Genomic DNA, 19,952 nt, shown 5'->3' with positions numbered 1-19,952 from the left:
CAAAGAAATTGAATCTTCCTAAAACAAAATCCCTTGTTGGCATTCTACTATTACAATTACATTTGCCCAAGCCCTCAAGGGTATATTGGGTGTTACCCCTGGATTTAAGTATCTCATGCAATCCCAGCATATCTCAAGATCCTCTCTGCGCTCCATTTCTTTGCCACTGAATCTTTCCAAAGGGTCTCCAGTGACCATGTGGGCATATCCCAGGCGAGCCAGTCGCGGTGCCTGCATCAGGTACTGAGATGCATCACTGCAAGATCCCACAACCACATACAAATGCCACGTACACTGGCCCTGAGACAAAGGGCAGCACGAGATTTCTATCTCATTGCACAATTCCCACGTGTGCTGGGTGCAATTGATTGTACCCATGTGGCCCTTCAGCCACCCCACCACATTGCACACATCTTCTGCAACAGACACCGATGGCATTCCATCAACGTGCAAGCTGTCTGTGATGCCAGGGGGAGGTTCATTAATGTGCATGCGGTTTTCCCAGGCAGTACCCATGACAGCTTCATATTCCGCATGTCACCTCTTGCCCGGCGGATGGCTGCGGGAGAATTTGACAACATGTGGCTACTGGGTAAGTACCAAGCGTTAGAAATGAGGGAAATGGGTTTTGCAAATGTCTGAATGCCCCCCAACATTAACCATTGTACAATAAGAATCACAAAGCTACATACATGGCCCAACAGATACTGCATGTAATACAGTATAGATCATGTCCTGTGCAAGTCAAAGAGGGAAATGTAACCAACTGCCCTTTCCCCTCTCCTCAGGTGATGCTGGGTATGCACTCATCCCACATCTCCTCACCCCTTACAGGCGTGCAAACACTGTACCACAGCGTAGGTACAATAGGGCACACATACGGACTCGAGCCATCATAGAGCGCACTTTTGGTCTGTTGAAGTCGCGATTCAGATGTCTCGATCGTACAGGGGAGGTGCTGCAGTACTCCCCAGAAGTCGTGTGCAAGATCATATTTGCCTGTTGTGTCTTGCACAACATTGCCTTAACGCATGGCTTACACATACTGCTGGAACCTCGGCTAGCTCTGAATCTGGGAAACCAGGCCATGGCACATAACCGAGGTCAGGGCATGCAAGTCCGTGAGCAGCTCGTTGCCACGTTTTTCACATGAGCAACCTGTAGTTGAATGGACTAAATGTGGATTGCTGTCTGTTGCCAATGATGAAACTTGGATATACACGACTGTGTAACTAAATTCCTTCCTGAGGCAGCTTTGCAAGCCACACTAACTGCATGTTCATCACAGCTGGTGACAGTAGTCAAAAGGTTGAGCGTGCTTCAGCTCATGTGCCCATGTCGGCGATCAGTGTAGTGGATGTCCCGAAAGAATCTATTGACGCAGATGGAAAATGATACATGTACTGAGAGACCCAGCCGGACCTCATGAGGATGGGTCACTTAATCAGAAAAGGCCATAACCATAGCATTGTCGGGCCTGTGCCATCAACAGTTGTGACTCCCCCACAAAAGATGCGCCTACAACGTGAGTGATGTCATGGGTGATTCAGACACCATGGGGCAGATTAATACGCCCCGTGCGCCACTTTTGCGCCGCCGTTGCGTCACTTTTGTGACGCAGCGGCGGCGCAAAGCCAGCGCCATGCTGCAGGCTATTTACAACGTGACGCATATAGGGAGATGCGTCACGTTGTAAAGCCTGCGCCACATGTGGGCGTACCTGCATGGGGGGGGGCGTTCCGGCGCAGGAACGCCTCCGAAAAGTGGCTGAGTGAAATCCACAAGATTTCACTCAGTCACTTTTACGGCCATGCTGCGTCAAATCCCTGCGCCTGCTTGAAGCAGACTTAAGGATTGACGCAGCATGTCAGGGATAGGGGCACCCCGAGCCTTGCTGGAGCTGCGTGGCGGTTGCGACGCAACTCCAGCAATGCGCCAACCTTACGCCGGCAGATGCGTCACGCATCTGCTTGTCCTTGCGCCACGATGCACGGCATTATAAATGCGGCGCATCTGCGGTGGTGCAAGGGCAAACTTGCGTGACGCATCTCCCATGGCGCATCCCTGCTGATTTGCAGGGATGTGCCAGGGAACATAATTCTGCCCCCATGTGTCTGTGATATATCCACACTTCTCCAACCCAATGTCACGTAACACATCACACAACTCTGCTACTGAGCACCCAATATGGACTACATGTACCATGATGCAAAGCATGAGAAACTGAAACAGGGGTTTGGTGTTGTGTCAGCCCCCCCCCCCCCCGCCCATAAGTGCAGAAATGTCTTTAAATGGTCTCTTCCCCCTCTTGTTACATTTTAATAATTCTCAAATGCACTGTCTTTTCTTTTTTATCCACAACAGAACAGCAGGATGGCAGTAGATTTGATTCATGATTGTGGATGGATCTGGATGAATACAAAATGGCTGCCAACTATTTCCTGTGATGTATTTCCTGCCTCCCACTCCCTGTAAAACATATCCTGTATAAAATAATATGTTCCGGGTCATTTTCGGAGTTTACGGCACAAAAGCGGAAGTCCCGATTACGGAGCGTACGGCGCATGTGCGGACCCTCCGCTCCGGAACCGGAAACTGCGCTTACGGGCCGTAAACTCCGAAAATGACCCGGAACACATTATTTCATTCAGGAAATGTTTTACAGGAAGTGGAAGGCAGGAAATACATCACAGGAAATACTTGGCAGCCATTTTGTGTTCATTCTGAGTCATCCTCACTCACAGATCAGATCCTCTGATCCTGCTGCTCTCATCATTCTTATTATCCCCATAATGGCTGAGGGTTATGAAGAGAAGGCACCCCCTTTCACTGAAAGTGAGTTAGACATCTTGGCTGAGAGGGTGCTGGCCAAATATCCTCAGCTATATGGGGACCCTGAACACCAGCTGAGCAATGCAGCCCGGGCCAGGCTGTGGGCCAACATCGGGGAGCGCTGCAGTGCAGTGGGAGTCCACACCAGGAGTGCGAGGGCATGCCACAAGCGCTGGGAGGACCTGAAACGGTGGTCCCGGCACAAGGCTGAGGAGCTGGTGGGCCAGTCTTCCCAGCACCATGTGCATCGTCCTCGCCTATCCCCACTGTACAGGAGGGTCCTGCGAGCAGCTTGGCCGACCCTCCATGCTCAGCTGGAGGAGCATGAGCAGCAGGGACATGGTAAGTGCATGATATGCTAAATGTGTCTGGGAGTATGATGTGAGTGAAACAGTGCTGTACCATTGTGTGTCCGATGCCTCCATTCACAGATTCTGTGTCCACGCAGCAGTCACCAAGCATAAAAAGGCACACTGTGGCATATGGACTGTACAGGGCAGAGTGCATTTTGGGAGTTGTAGTTTCGTCATGACAACTGGCTAAATGATTCTGATAGCTAGGGGTATACCCAACAATTACCCTACCATTACCTGGGTAAAGAGAACACAATATATAAAGAAACGTGGTTTGGAGGAAAAGATATAAACATATTTTTGAACAAGAACACTTTTAATTATCCTTTCACATGTGATTAAATTCACTTCTCATTTTCTTTGTCTTTGTGCTGAGCATTTACAAAAACATATATTTACAAAACCAAACCTCTGTACATATAACAAAACGACGCCACTGTCCTAAACATTAATTTTCAATTGTGGGTCCACCCTTCAATAGTGTGGACAACCCCAGAGGGCATATACATTGCATGAGAAGTATCAATGTCCCCATAAATTCTAAGGCAATGCAATGCTAAGGCTACGCGAGTTTGTTCAGGAGAGCACTATCTGCAGCATATGCTGCAGCTAGTGCTCTCCTGAACAAACTCGCGTAGCGAGAGTTAGCACCGATAGATGCGGAAGAGCTATCAAGGAGAGGGTAGAGAAGCAAGCGTGTAATCACGACGGAAGAAATCTTGACTTTAGAACACGAACAGGGGGCCCAGCTGACTTTTCAATAAAGAGATGGAATAGGGGGTGGATCCCCTGCGTCCCACTCCTGGCTATTGTACAGTACTTACGCTTGGTATGCTGAGTAGAGGGACCAGCCTTAGATTGCTGCTGTTTTCCTTGTCCTGAAGAGGCCAAAAGGAATTGATTGGCTGAAATGCGACCGCGTCGACATTTTGGTTTTACAGAGGGATCCAAAAGAATTTGATTGTGTTGGGATTCAACAACCTTGCATTGCCTTAGAATTTATGGGGACATTGATACTTCTCATGCAATGTATATGCCCTCTGGGGTTGTCCACACTATTGAAGGGTGGACCCACAATTGAAAATTAATGTTTAGGACAGTAGCGTAGTTTTGTTATATGTACAGAGGTTTTGTTTTGCAAATATATGTTTTTGTATATGCTCAGCACAAATACAAAGAAAATGAGAAGTGAATTTAATCACATGTGAAAGGATAATTAAAAGTGTCCTTGTTCAAAAATATTGTTATATCTTTTCCTCCATACCACGTTTCTTTATAAACTGGCAAAATGAGCCATAATAGTGCATTTCTACTGAAATCTGCTCCTCCCGCACCACTACAATTGGCACTAGGAAACATGTGTGCATTGGATGAGCAATGGTACAGACACTGTCAAGTGTGCGCATGGCAGGCCAAAGGGCATTGGATGCTATGACTCGCATTGCATTTGTAGAGTTTGGGTTCCAATTGTGACAAATCATCGTGTGCCATGGAGTCAAGACAGACTTTGACATCCTTGCATCACTCTTAAGCGCTTCTAAATTTGCAAGGGGTGTCCACTGACAGACGTCTCACCCTCGGTGACCTGTTTGACATTTCACATGTACAGGTAGCTGTCACAACGATCCCCCACTGTTCAGCGGTGTACTGCATTACCATATCAGTCACCAAAGCCAATATGTGCCACTGGATTGTCAGATCATGTGTGGGGACAGCCCAAGGCTAGACTCACAATGTAGCTACACAAATAGCCCAGAGCCTCAGTGGATGTGTGACCCCCATTCGCCACTTGTCTTGTCCCATACAATGCTACAAAGCAGATGACACTTGTCCAGACCTTAAATAGCTGTGACTCCCTATGAATGGCCAAAATCCGTGAAATCAGGGCTCTTCATGTTCTCCATTGGTGGAATGCTTTTGGAACCTGCACATGTAGCAGTGGCAGGACACATAGATCACCAGAATGCCAGGTTGAGGGTTGGCCAATACAGTTGTGTAAGCCACAAACATCCACGTGAGATGGCCATGTCAGACTCAATCCAGTAAATGACAGTGAACATACACGTAATGTCAGCTCATAGACACTGACAACTATAGAGTGTGATCAGAGGAAAATAAGTCTGACCTTGGCTCCTCTATGTATGTGTCTCGTCCTGCATGACACAACCATAACATTAGGATTTTGCTTACATTTCTGCAGGCACAGCTGGTGAAACGGAAGGGCAGCAGGACCAGGTCCGGAGCGCGAGGCCACCAGTGCGGCGGCTACACCCTCTTTCCACCAGCGAGGAAGAGGAGGATGAGGAGGGACCCTCAACATCAAGAGGCAAGGGGATTGCGCCTACCCGGACTGACAAGGGACACCCTGATGCTGGTGCTACATCCCGGGTGGAGGCTGCAGACATTGAAGGGGGGGGGGGGGTGAACACGACACCTCGGACCATGATGTGTTGGAGAGCTACTCTCCCCATGGCCCCTGTGGACCCGGAAGAAGTGTCCTCGGGGCAGGCCAACACACAATCTGGGCCTGCCATCAGCCCCTCCCTACCTCTAGAGTCCCCCATTCCATCGGGGGCTCCAGCTGCATCCCCTGCAACAAGCCCCCCTCATCGTAGCCGCCAGCTCCACAACATCATTGGCTCCGTACCTCAGGCACCACATCCCTCCTGTCCCCCCCAGGCCCCTCCCGGTGTTGTTCCTCCTGTGGCTGTGCCAGTGGACTTGATGTGGATGTGTGAGGGTCAGCCAGACATGTCCGCTCGCATCATGCTACAAGTGTGTATGGAGGTATGCATGGTGCGAGAGGACATGCTCCGATCTATGGCCACCCTCACCACCAGCATCAATTCACTGACCACAGCCATGTCGTCTGTTGTCTCCCCAATCCCTTCCCATACCACTGTCAATGTCTCCCCCATGTTCGTTGCCCCACACTGTTTCCCCCGTACTCCTCGTGTGTCACGAACACATGTGGTGCCTGTTCCTGCACCCGCCAGACCTGTGCCTGCATCAGACTCAGAGGATCTGGACATTGTGGTCCTAGAGGATGACCAGAAGGACACTTGACTTTTGACGGAGACATTGACGTGAACAATTATTTCATTTTCCCCTTGTAAATAAACTGTTTTCCCTGACGCTCCCTGACGTGTCATATTTTTGTTGCCCCACCCCAATCCAGGTTCCCTTCTCCCTCTGCATCAAGACCATCATTTGTTTTCCTTCCTCCCTTCCAAACGGACGGTTGTTCTGTTCATACCTAAATATATTTAAGGAATTCTAATTACTTCTACTTGTTTGACTTCATTTAGAATGTCCGGTTCTGAATATGGACACATATTTGGTGAGTCATCTGCTATGCACATAATGGCTTGTTGCAATGATGGGTTACACTTGTAACTGTGTCACACACACACACATACCTTCTCACATCTCGAGGCCACCTACATCGTTACACAGAACATGATACACAACAGATTTCTTTTTTTTTAGGTCTTTATTTGGTGAACACACAATCACGTGGTTACATTGTCCTGGGTTCCTGTCACTGGCGATCGTGCTTGCGACATCGCAATTTGGGGGGGATGACCGCTCGGAGTGCTCAGGTCTGGCTCGCCGCCTACGTGGAGGTGGATACTGTCCAAGGGACTGTCCAGGGTCATCTACATGTGCTGGGGCAGATGGTGTATGCACACTTGATGGTTGTGCCTGGACAAGGGCCGGTTGTGCACGTGGTGGGAGTGCCTGTACAGGGGTTGGTGGTGGTTGGGCAGGTGGTGGCAGTGTCTGTACAGGGGTTATTGGTGGTTGTGCAGGTGTTGGCAGTGCCTGTACAGGGGTTGGTGGTGGTTGTGCAGGTGGTGGCAGTGCCTGTACAGGGCTTGGTGGTGGTTGTGCAGGTGGCGGGAGTGCCTGTACAGGGGTTGGTGGTGGTTGTGCAGGTGGCGGGAGTGCCTGTACAGGGGTTGGTAGTGGTTGTGCAGGTGGCGGGAGTGCCTGTACAGGGGTTGGTGGTGGTTGTGCAGGTGGCGGGAGTGCCTGTACAGGGGTTGGTGGTGGTTGTACAGGTGGCGGGAGTGCCTGTACAGGGGTTGGTGGTGGTTGTGCAGGTGGCAGGAGTGCCCGTACAGGGGTTGGTGGTGGGAGTGCCAGTTCAGCCCGCTGGTGTGGATGTCTCCCTTTGCTCTGTTGCTGTGCAGTTGGTACAGGTGTGGGGATGTGCTGTCCTGTGGGCAGATATAATGGCTCCCCTCCCTGCGTTGACCGTGAAGGGAAAGTTTGGCTCACTTTCAATATGCCCTCCATCATCTTCATGGCCAAGGCATGGTGTCTTGCACCCTCTTCCCTTTGGATGGATAGCATGTCTTGCATATTTCTGGACATGTCCTGCCAAGTCCTATCCATCCTATCCAACACTTGGCTCAGCCTCTCCCCCACCTGAGGGAAGTGGACCATGTCCTGCAGGGACTCCGACATGTCGGACAGGGTAGCCCCTATGGCACAAATGTCCTGCTTCACATCGCTCTGCTGTTGGTAGAAGTCCTGCTCCCACTGGCCATCATGGCCAAGTGCAGGGCCTCTCTGCAGCTGTCTGCCATGGATGGGACGAGCAGGTCCTACAGCAGGGGGGGGGGGGGGGGGGGGCAGGTGGGAGCCTGTGGGCAGGTGAATGGTGTCCAGGGGATACCGGCAGCATAACAGGGCTGGTACTACCCCCAGATGGTGGAGAGGATGGCAGGGATACACTGTCTAGGGAAGAGCGGGTAGGGGAACCACCATGTTGGTCCTGGACGTGAGGACTGTGAGGGAGTGATGTCTGTGTTGTGATGCGTGGGTGCTGTGGCTGGTTTGCTCGAGGCTGGGGACAGGCCATGCTATGCTTGGGAGGAGGCTGAGGAACGTTACTTGGCAGAGGATGTGATGCCCTGACCGATTTTGCCAATCTGGCACGATAGCGCGCATTGGCATATGCATCGTCATCAGACATGTAGTCCTCCTCATCCACCAAGTAGACGTCCTCCGGAAATTCATCCTCCTCCTCTTGAGCAGTACTTGCAGCCGACATCACAGCTTGGAGGATCAGGGGATTCTCCCCTCTGATTCCCCGTCGGCCCGCACTGTTCATAGGCCTGTCATCCTCGTCCTCAGCATCCCCTGGAACAGAGGTTGCAACCGTATTAGGGATTGACCTGGTATAACATGTGGTGCAACACAAGGGTTTGTATTAACTGTACTTTGCATCAACAGATGAGGATCATGTGACCTGTGTAGGGTACCACCACAGATGACAGCTCACACCATAGCACTGAGGTGTTACACAGAGATGCACATGATACAGGCAAACTCACCAGCTCCAGGCACAACTCTCTGTCCCTTGGTGTTCCCCCCTAGTGTCACCTGCTGGACCTGTCTCCTCACAGCTTTTGTAGGCATAGCTGTCCCTGAACCAGCAGCTGTAGAGGGAAGTGACAACATTCTCAATTATCTGCATCACCAATTGACAGACAGGCACATGACAATCCTGATTTGTATTTCACTTTGTAAACAACAACTGCTGATTACATGCAGAGGGGAATCAGGATCTATGCCATGGCTTTGGAATCTAAGCCAGTGACACACCTCATGCCAGAATTACCTGAAGGACAGGTACGCGATGGTTTCAACGCTGCAGCCAGGATGTCATGCAGTCCCCGGGATGGTGCATGCTACTGTGGTGTCATCCTGTCAGCAGCTGTGATAAGACATACAGGTCTATATTTTTCATCCACAGATGGTAGCTCTGAGCCAACATGTAATTCTCAATGACCATTTGTGGGTAATCCAGAACAATGTGCAGCATGTTTAGCTCCTGAACTTTACATTTGGGCACCTGCTCACATGCAGCAGTTGCCAGCTGTTTCCTCCACACAGCAGTGACATCAATAAGATGACACATCAACAGACACACCTCATGCTAGAATTACCTGAAGGACAGGTGCACGAGGGTTGAACTGCTGCAGCCAGGATGTCATGCAGTCCCCGGGATGGTGCACGCTGCTGTGGCGTCATCCTGTCAGCAGCTGTGATAAGACATACAGGTCTATATTTTTCAACCACAGATGGTAGCTCTGAGCCAACATGTCATTCTCAATGACCATTTGTGGGTAATCCAGAACAATGTGCAGCATGTTTAGCTCCTGAACTTTACATTTGGGCACCTGCTCACATGCAGCAGTTGCCAGCTGTTTCCTCCACACAGCAGTGACATCAATAAGATGACACATCAACAGACACACCTCATGCAAGAATTACCTGAAGGACAGGTGCGCGAGGGTTGAACTGCTGCAGCCAGGATGTCATGCAGTCCCCGGGATGGTGCACGCTGCTGTGGCGTCATCCTGTCAGCAGCTGTGATAAGACATACAGGTCTATATTTTTCAACCACAGATGGTAGCTCTGAGCCAACATGTCATTCTCAATGACCATTTGTGGGTAATCCAGAACAATGTGCAGCATGTTTAGCACCTGAACTTAACATTTGGGCACCTGCTCACATGCAGCAGTTGCCAGCTGTTTCCTCCACACAGCAGTGACATCAATAAGATGACACATCAACAGACACACCTCATGCTAGAATTACCTGAAGAACAGGTGCGCGAGGGTTTCAACGCTGCAGCCAGGCTGTCATGCAGTCCCCGGGACAGTGTCCGCTGCTGTGGTCTCATCCTGTCAGCAGCTGTGATAAGACATACAGGTCTATATTTTTCAACCACAGATGGTAGCTCTGAGCCAACATGTCATTCTCAATGACCATTTGTGGGTAATCCAGAACAATGTGCAGCATGTTTAGCTCCTGAACTTTACATTTGGGCACCTGCTCACATGCAGCAATTGCCAGCCGTTTCCTCCACACAGCACTGACATCAATAAGATGACACATCAACAGACACACATGTATGAGAAGGTTACTGATAGGAAGGGATAAATGACCTGGAATCCTCCCCATTACACTGCTTTCACCTTTGCCATTAAGACTTACATATTTCCAGAGTCTCATGTTGTTTGTTGACAAGTCAGAAAGGGTTTCATGTGTGAGATTTGCAATAGTCAGGGACATGATGTTGCTCAATTGTGCTTCCCCACGCATGAAGTCACACATTTTTGTATGAGAGAACACAGATGTCTTATGGCCATCCTGTGAGTGTCCTCTCTTTGCATACTCTATTTCCAATATCATGGTACTACTTAGCTGACGACGATTGGTGTCTTGTACAGCAGACATCCAAACCTCATATGTCAAACACTCACCTATACATGTGAATACGGCAGGAGAGGAGGCAAGCAGAATGTAACATTTGGTTATGGTCACACATTGCGGATAGGCTGAGAAGCTGTGGTGCTTTCCGCCTGCACTGGATTAGCGTGTTGCTCTTCAGCCAAGTTATTTAGCAGGTGTCATTGCATGAAGATTCGCCTTAGCAGCCCCTACATCCATCACAAAAGTACACTACTGGCATCAGTGTTGGCCTCAGCCATGCTATTTTCATCATGGTGTTTCCGATAATTGAATTGCAAGTCAGTTGTGTTTTGGTCACTTCATATGACTCATGGTACTATTGAATGTCCATTCTGCACTCACTTGGCATACATTTTGTGTCATCCTTTCATTAGCCACCAGGGTCTGATCTTGCATGGTTTCAAAAGCCATATGTGAGCATATTGTGATGCAGGACAACAGTGTTGTACAACACATACAACATACGGCGGACGTGAAAGGCACATTTAATGAGCATTCAGCCTGATATTTTATTGGGTTTACTTCCCTTGGCCCAGCACCGGAACAGTGTGTGGACCCTGAACAGATGTCACAGCCAACCTTGTAGCAGAAGTCAGTGTGTGTCTTTGATTCTGGGAGGAACGCGTTGTACCTACAATGATAAGTGTGTTTTGCTACTTTACATTCCTGCAGCCACATGTGATGCACTAGATTTCTGGCACAAAGGATGAGCACAAGCAGTTGTGGGCACCAGCGTTGCTGAAGTGTGTTATACGTAATATCATGATTGCTCCCACATAACTTCGAATGGGCCCATTACCTGGATGCAACCAATATCACAATGACATGTCAACGGATCCTGATGTGAGGTCCACTATCGTGTTTTGTTGATGGGCAACACAAAAGCCAGACAATGTAAGTGGTACATGACCAGCTGTGTGGACTGGGCATTTGATCTATATTGGAAACATTCAAAGTTGGACAGTGTATGCATTGTCAATACTAATGACCCTGGGATCTCACTTCTTGTTCATCATTGCCATATTTCTGTCAATTAGATTTATTGATTACGTCTACAGACACCATTACAACATAGTGGGGACACCCTTTTGAGTAGTTGTGGCACTCGATAACAGGATTGGATTGCCAGGTCTGGGGCTGTTGCTGAAAAACATGTCATGTTCCACAATTACGAAGGTTTGATGAGCCAAGTCATGTAATATATTGTCTTCAGCTGTTCACAATTATAATTAGCTAAAGGTGGATGTCCATTGACAACTCCAATAGTAATGCTGCTATTTTTTCATCTCTGGTTGACTTTCATATGTGGGCACTATATGTCCCTCAGTCACTCCTGACAATTTATGCATTTTGACCATCTCCTGGCCACTTTGACTTACCAGTCGGTGAGGGTGGTATGCCTATCACTGTACGGGGGCGATTCCTCCCAGTAGATGCAGGGACCTCTGCTGCGGCAGTTGTCTGTGCTCTGGCTGAATGTGTCAATGGGTGAGAAGAGAGAAAACTAAACATATGGGATATGTGCTTGTGGAACATTTCTGTGATTTCCCCATTTCTTCTGCATGCTAACTGTGTTATGCAGCACTGTCGCAGACTGGACAGGGAGGAGCAGTGGTGCATTGGGGACGTAATGGCGTGGCAGGGTGGGAAATGTACAACAGAATAGGTGTATGACTTTTGAGATCTGATGATTCTCTCACCTTCTGCTTTGTGCTTGAAGCTGGCACGGGGTGATTTACTTAGTTGATTTTTTGTGGCAGGTTTACACGCCCCTTGTAATACATTTACACCGCAGTTGCGTCACTTCTGTGACACAGCGGTGGGGTAATACAGGTGACACATTTAGACTTATTCACAACGTTATGCATCTATGGGGATGTGTCACGTTGTGCAGTCCTGCGCAACATTAAACATGCATCAGCTGTGATGTGGGCAGGGTGTGCGTTTCTTTGGTTATGCCTCATACAAGTGATGCATTGTAATCGACGGCATTTCACGTAGTCACTTTTCATAGGGTGGTGCTATGCAAACTTACGCCAGCTTGAGGTACATATAATGAGTGGCCCAGAACGTTAGGTGTAGGCGGTCCATGGACATTGTTGGAGTTGCGTCACACTTGCGACACTACTCCAGCAGAGCACCCCCCTAATGCCATCAGTTGCGACACACATCTGTCTATCCCAGCGCCACTGTGCACCGCATTGTAAATGTGACTCATCCGCGGTTGCACAAGAGTTGGATTGCGTGTCGTATTGTTACTGGCGCATCTCTGCTGATATTTGTCAATTGCTACTTAGCAGGCTGGAGTATTACTGCAACAGGACAGTGCCCATGTTTTCTAAAGTGGGGGAGGGATTTGCCATTTCCATCGCTAAGGATTGTGGGACTTGTGGTGCTACATACAGAGGGTGACACAGGAGTCTCTGACTGACTGATTTTTTTTACACTTTGGACTACTTCCTTATTCACAATGACAGTGCAACACAGACAATCTTTTCATGCACTTTTCTTTTCATCCCACTCACCTGGTACCACGTAGCGGACGTCACTGACAGGCAGCCCATGGACCAAGTGGGGGTGTATCGTGGTCAGGATATCCTCCTCCAGTGGGGTGAGGCAGATGCAGGGTCCAGAGTATGCGGCTGGGAGGATCCGATGTAATTCAATCCGGGAGTATTTCTCCTTTACCCTCAGCCGCTCATCCTGCCATTTTTTTTTATGTCCTGGACTGTGCGCCTCTCCTCCCCCAATGTTGTGACAGCAGTGGATAATTGCTGCCACAGAGCTGCCTTCTGTGTCCCACTGGTGCAGTAGGGTGGGAGTCCATAGAGGCGTTTGTGGTGCCTGACTATGAACTCCACAAGCATGGTGGTCTCCTCTGCTGTGAAATTCTTCTTCCTTTTCAGTAGGTCCATTGTTCTCAGCCGGTGTCAGCTTGCAAAGACAAACTCTGTGTGGCCAAACCTGTTCCTTCACTGTGTGCTGCTTTTAAATGTTTTTTGCTGCTGGTCAATGAGTGTTAATTGGCTTCAGCTGGATCATGGTGGGGGATGGTAGGCACTAGCAACATGATGGCTAACTGGAGCTGTTGGCTGGGATTGGCTGGAGTGTGTCAGCTGATGCATGGTGGGGGATGGTAGGGACTTGGACAGGTGTTTACCCTTGGCTCAAATGATCAATGGCCACAGTTAATGTAGTCTTGCCCCAAATCGGAACTTCCGGCCCGAGAGTGGAATTTCCGGCCCGTAGGCGGAGTTTCCGGCCCGTACGCGGACTTTCCGGCCCGTAGGCGGACTTTCCGGCTCGTAGGCGGACTGTCCGGCCCGTGAGCGGACTTTCCGCTCCGGGTGCGGAAATTCCGCCCCGGGTGCGGAAATTCCGGCCCGAGTGCGGACGTAATTTTAGTGGTCGTAAATACATTCTGTGAATAGCAAAAGTTCTAAGTTCATTCTGTGAATAGCGAAAGTTGTAAGTTCATTCTGTGAATACCAGAAGTAGTAGGTGCATTCTGTGAATACCAGAATGGTATTAAGTTTAGGATTTAGTCTTAAGTTTGTTCTGTGAATCGGGCCCACTGTTACTCCCATCACTTTTGTGACCAAAAGGTGAATGTGGGGCTCAAACCCCAAGCATGTTGAGTAACATTGTGGGAATGAGGTTAACCCCCCCTCACTACAGTGACCAAAAGGTGTGTTTGGGGTCCAAAACACCAGCATAACATGAACATTGTGGTGATGAGGTTAAACACCCCCACCCCTCACCACAGTGAGCAAAAGGGTGAATGTGGGGTCCAAAACCCCAGCAAATGTGGTACATTGTGGTAATGGGGTTTAACCCCCCCTCACTACAGTGACCAAAAGGTGAGTGTGGTGTCCCAAACTCCAGCATATCAGGAACATTGTGGTAATGGGGTTAAACCCAACCTCACTACAGTGACCAAAAGGTGAGTGCGGGCTTAAAAATACCAGCATCTGCAAACCAGCATATATGATTCCTGGTCCTAACACCACAAGCAATGTAGTGTCAAAGTAGTGGTTGTGTTGCAAACAAACATAGATCTGTTGAGTGAAAGATTGTTGTGTCATCTAAAAACCCTCTGCCATGTGCAGAGAAGCATCTCACATGGGGGCTCACAATGCCCCCAATGTCCAATTAAACAATGTAAGAAGTGACCATCATAATGCATACTCACGTATGCTCACAAACAGACACACATACTAAGAATACTGTGTAGACTGCAGCTTTTAGGTGATCAAGACCCATACCATGGCAGCAATGGGACATACTAACCAGGATAAATGTGCAGACTGATGAGATAGGAGTCCCAGGGACAGTAGGAAAAAACCTACAATCAACATCCAGCCAATGGCCCACAAAAGCCATACCAATGCATGGGTGCAGATGCACAAACACAACCAGCCAGCCTCACCCTGCATATTGAAGACAACATGTGTGTGTGTGTGTCTCAGTGTACCCAGGCTAGGACGACACACATGATGTGAACTCCAATGAGACATATGTGTACACAGTACAATCCAGAAGTTTCACATTAATTGGGTACCTCTTTGTGGGCAATCAGGTATTGTTAGATGAGTGGGTTCACAACAGACCCATGTGACATAAGCTGGGCGGAACAGCAACCAACACAGCAAGAGACAGACACACTCCATCAGTACCCACAAGGACCCTACATTGTGGTGACAGTAGCCTGTATGATGATCCCTCTGTGATGACAAATTTGGATGTTGCCCACACTGTGGAGCACAGTCACATATGCACACTGTGTCATGTTGTGACAGACCAATTTGCATCACACTCACACACAGATAATTCACTGGGCATGGCCCGTAATTTAAGGCCTCTATGTAGGTAGGGGCCTAGACATGAGACAACTCTCATATGCCCACTCTCAATACCACACACCTTGATCTGCATCAACATGCATCAGCTAAGCCCACCTATGCACCTATGACAATCCAAGGGGTGAAGGGGGGGGGATCCAAGGTGTACAAACTCATCACACATGGCCAGTCAACAACCCTTGTGAATGTCTTCCACACTGCATAGTATGAGGTACATATGCATGACATGAAACGTATCAGACACATTGGATTCCCTGTCACAGTCCCAGACCAATAAAGAGCCCTAGGAGACCCACAAAGAACACATGTTGACATCATCCGACATCGAAGGCTAGGTTCTGATGAGTGTGAGCGGTCACACACACATACAAGTGACCCAGTCACAGAAAGACACCACATAGTGAAAACAACCTGATGTTGGAAACACAAAAGTGCCTTGGTGAATCCCGAATATGTCCCATGCGCATTTGCCCACATTCCAGGCCCTTACATCAAACACACCCAGCCTAGTTCAAAGATTTTGGATAAACACAGGACAACTCAGAAAGCATCACAAACAGGAACATCTGCAGGGAATATAGGCTGTGTAGAAAAAGGGAAAAGGTAAGGTAACCCACAAAGACATGCTCACAGAACACACCACATGGGCTCAGTCAATGTCACGGAATAACACACTGCCATTACGTGACTCCACTCATGTGTAAGGTCAGCTGTGCCAAACGTTGTCTGTGCAGGCCTCTGTCATGTCAGCATAAAACTTGGTCAGTGAGCCACCAATTACAACACCCTGAAAGCTCTGGTCACATCAGCCTGTGTACAGAAGTGACTCTTAAGTCATCTGCAGAACATCAAAACACATGTATAGCAAGTTGCAATGATGACACAGATGACTTGCTCATCATTGATGTGCTAATCTGCATGTCCATTGGAGATGAGCCCACAGTCAGGAAAAAGTACAATGTGCACAAATCTAAGCCCAACATATGTGCAACAGTGTAAACCAAAGATGTGAAGTCGTGAAAAGAAGGTGACACTCCCTGTGCCAAGTAATTGGGATCCGGACTACCTCAATTTGCAGCAATGGATGACATGGCTACATACAGTAATAGGACACATATACCATGGACCACATGCAGTCCATCCCATCATTAAATCACTTATTTTCAACCAACATAATAGCAACAGCAACTTAATGACACTCATCAGCAATGCAATGCAATGCATTAAATGCAAAACTAGCAAAAACAAAAATTAGCTTTATTCAGCTTGCAAAAATAAACATTTTGATAACATGATCAATCCAAAGGCCAATTGGCCAGTCCATTGCAATTGTCCGTTTCGTGTGACATGTGACTACTCGTCACACATTGCTTGCCTGCACTGCTACAGCCAGCGGACATTGCCCCTTGGAGAGGCATACATAGGGGCAGGCCAGGCACCATAGGGACAGGATCAGGGGATAGCTGTATGGGGCAGGGGAGGTGTGGTGGGTGCAGGAGTTTCAGTGGCAACTGCAGTGGATATGTCCTATACAGTGGGCGCCGTCACCACTGCAGTGCCCAAGTCAGACGGAGTGGACAGGGTCTCCACTGCAGTGCCAATACCCAAAGGTTTTGTTTGGGGCTCAGATAAAGTGTGTAGGTCAGATGGGGGGAGATGGTCTCTACAGCAGTCATAGGAACAGGCTGAGGATGTGAGGTTGGGGTGGAAGTGCATGTGAAGGGGGGAGGGCCTAATCATTTTGGGGACGTTGTACATGTGTGTGGGGGAACCTGGGGCAGGGTGTGGCATGGGAACCCTAGGAGTGGTGGCCTGGGTGCTGGAGGATGGAGACTGTGTGGTAGGAGTGTGGGGGGATTTGTGGGTGGGGGCCTCAGTGTTCGTGCTCCTGGGGGAGGCTGTGCGTGTGGGGGGTCTACCCTTTGTGCGTAGTGACTTCCTTTTCCCCTTGTGAGTTGGACCTGATGGATCTGTGGGGAAAGAGCCAATCTCACAGAGGAAGAGCTTCTGGGAAGGGGTGGGGGGTTGCAGGTGAGTCAAGGGAAGGGATTTTGGAGGGAGAGGTATCGGAGGACTGCGGAGTGGTTGTGGATGCCTGTCTGTGTGCCTGTACCCTTTCCCCTGTATGTGTGTTATCAGTCCCCTGAGTGTGCGTGCTTGTGCGTTTTGCCTTGGACTGACATTGTCGTGTGCTGCTTTTGGCTGTTGTTATGCGTTCAGGTGCCTGTGTGAGTGTGCGTTGGTCCGGTAGGGTAGTGGGGATTGTGGATGGGGCAGAGGTAGGAGGGGTGGAGGAGGGACACTGCTGCCATCAGTGAGGAGACCATGGACTGAGTGATCCGCTGTCGGGCAGACATGTTTGCTGAGATGCCCTCCATGAATTACACCAATTGTGTCAATAGACCAGTGTGAGCATGGAAGACACTCAGCATCGATGTCTGCCCCACATGGATTTGCTTCAGCAACTCCACAGACTCCACACTCAGGGCCGCAGCGGAGACAGAGGCAGGGGGTGCAGTTCCTAGACTGAGGAGGACATGCTCACTAACACAGGAGGTTCCACGGACATCTGGGATGGGAGCAGCTGGGAGGGTGAAGATGGTGGTGGTGGCGGGGACAGACCTGCCAGTCCTGTGGACCACAAGGGAGTCCTCACTGGAGCTGGAGTGTTCCTCAGCTGAAGTGGTTGTTGCTGAGTATCCCTCAGTGTGGCTCCCCTCACCCTCCGGTCCACTGGGTCCCTCCGCCTCATCCACAGCGGACACAGTCTGGCTCTGCGCCTCCTCTTGGTTCGTGGAGCTGTCTCCTCCAGAAGCCGTAGATGATGCTGTGAACAAGGAGTAAAAACAGAATCACATTAGTCACCTGTACTGACTTGACACATGACTGTAATTGCAGCACATCACAGAGCAAGCCCTGGCATTATCAAAAAATAATTGCTTAAATGAATGACACATATGTGAACCAGGCACTTGTCAGACTGCCAGTCAACCATGCTCCTCGTACCTATCCTGGCAATGGACCCATCTGTCTGGTGCATATATGATGTCACTAATGATATGTGCAAACATGCACCACATTGCCAGTTTTCTTATCTGCAAGGATTGTGAGTGTAATGTGTCATTACACACATATCCCATCTCCTGCCAGTGACTCAGTACTGGCAGGTGTCATTGTTGATATGATGGATATGCTTCCATCCCAGACAGCATGATGGCGTTATGTCTTGATAGTCAATGCTACAATGGAGTTCATGCAGGACAACTGACAACACTGCAGGCCCCAAATTGGCATGTGGTACACCCTGCCCCAGGCCTGTCTGGCCAGTGAGTCCTTACTGGCTCCTGTCACAGGGGCAGTGCATCCAAAAACAACAGTCTGCACCCTGTCACACCCATGTTTTTGCGGGAAAGGCAAGCTCTGTAGTGGTCTAGTACACATGTCTCCCCATGCTACCCACATTTGAAAAAATGTGATGATCACACGTTATCCAAATGAGACATTTGAGTGTGTGATAACACAAATCAGTATACATGAACACATCACAGCCTGACGAAAACAAAGTAAAGCTGCTTGCACATTAATGTGGGATCCACCATTAGACACAGTCCAGTGATTACACACATATGTTTTACACTATGTGCATATCCAACAGACACAAATCAGATGCCAGTACATTATGAACATTTTACCACTCTTGGAGTCCAAAAAGCTATGCCAGACAGCTATGACACAGAGTCAGGCACGTGATTGCACATTTCTCAATGGTCATGATGTTGGATGACACCCAGGATTAGGAGGACAGAGTGTCTCGGATGGCCGAAGCTGACATACCTGTCCTGGACCATGTACAACATGGGATTACCAGGAACACTTGGCAGGTGGCTATGCATTAGTTACATGCATGAATTTCATCCCTCTGAGGCCACATCATTGGTCTTACCTGCTGCATGTGTGTGTGCTAAATACCTCAGACACCTATGGCGACCCAGGTCAGCAATTAGAACATTTATGCATGGCCCGCACAGAGTACAGGTCAGATTTCTGTCAATGTGCTGACACACGTCAGACAATGACCCCACTCATGAAGACCAAATCAATGCACCTGTAGCAGATGCTGTTCCCAACATCAACCTTGGACAACAGCAAGAACACACAACCCAAGTCACAGACCGAAAGGGACACACCTGGTTATCAGATGAGAATGGGGCATCACCAAATGTAGCCACATGACTCGTCTCAGCAAACAGACAAACTGGGGGAGTGTTACCAGGCTGAAGGGGTGCAAATTGCATGTGAGAAATAGTTCACCAAAAAGGCATGAACTTACCCCCTCCTTGCTGCTGTCTGTCCTTCAACTGCCCATCCTGGTCAGGGAAGACCACCATCAGTATCCAGAGCATGTGGGGGGTCAGTGTCCGTCGTGCGCCCCATCTGCGTGGAGGTGACAGCTTCAGCTGGACTCTAGCTATCCTCCTGGTCCAGCCACATAGGTCCTGCCACCTCTTCTGGCAGTGGCGGATGTGGCATTTGTAGACCCCCACAGATCTTACTGCTCAGATGATGGTCAGCCAAATCTCATGCTTCTGATGGGCATCAACCTGCATGGATGACAAAGTTAGACACCATTGC

The sequence above is a fragment of the Triturus cristatus genome, chromosome 3_2 (assembly GCF_964204655.1).
Source record: "Triturus cristatus chromosome 3_2, aTriCri1.1, whole genome shotgun sequence".
Lineage (NCBI taxonomy): Eukaryota > Metazoa > Chordata > Amphibia > Caudata > Salamandridae > Triturus > Triturus cristatus.
Note: the sequence above shows the minus strand (reverse complement) of the source record.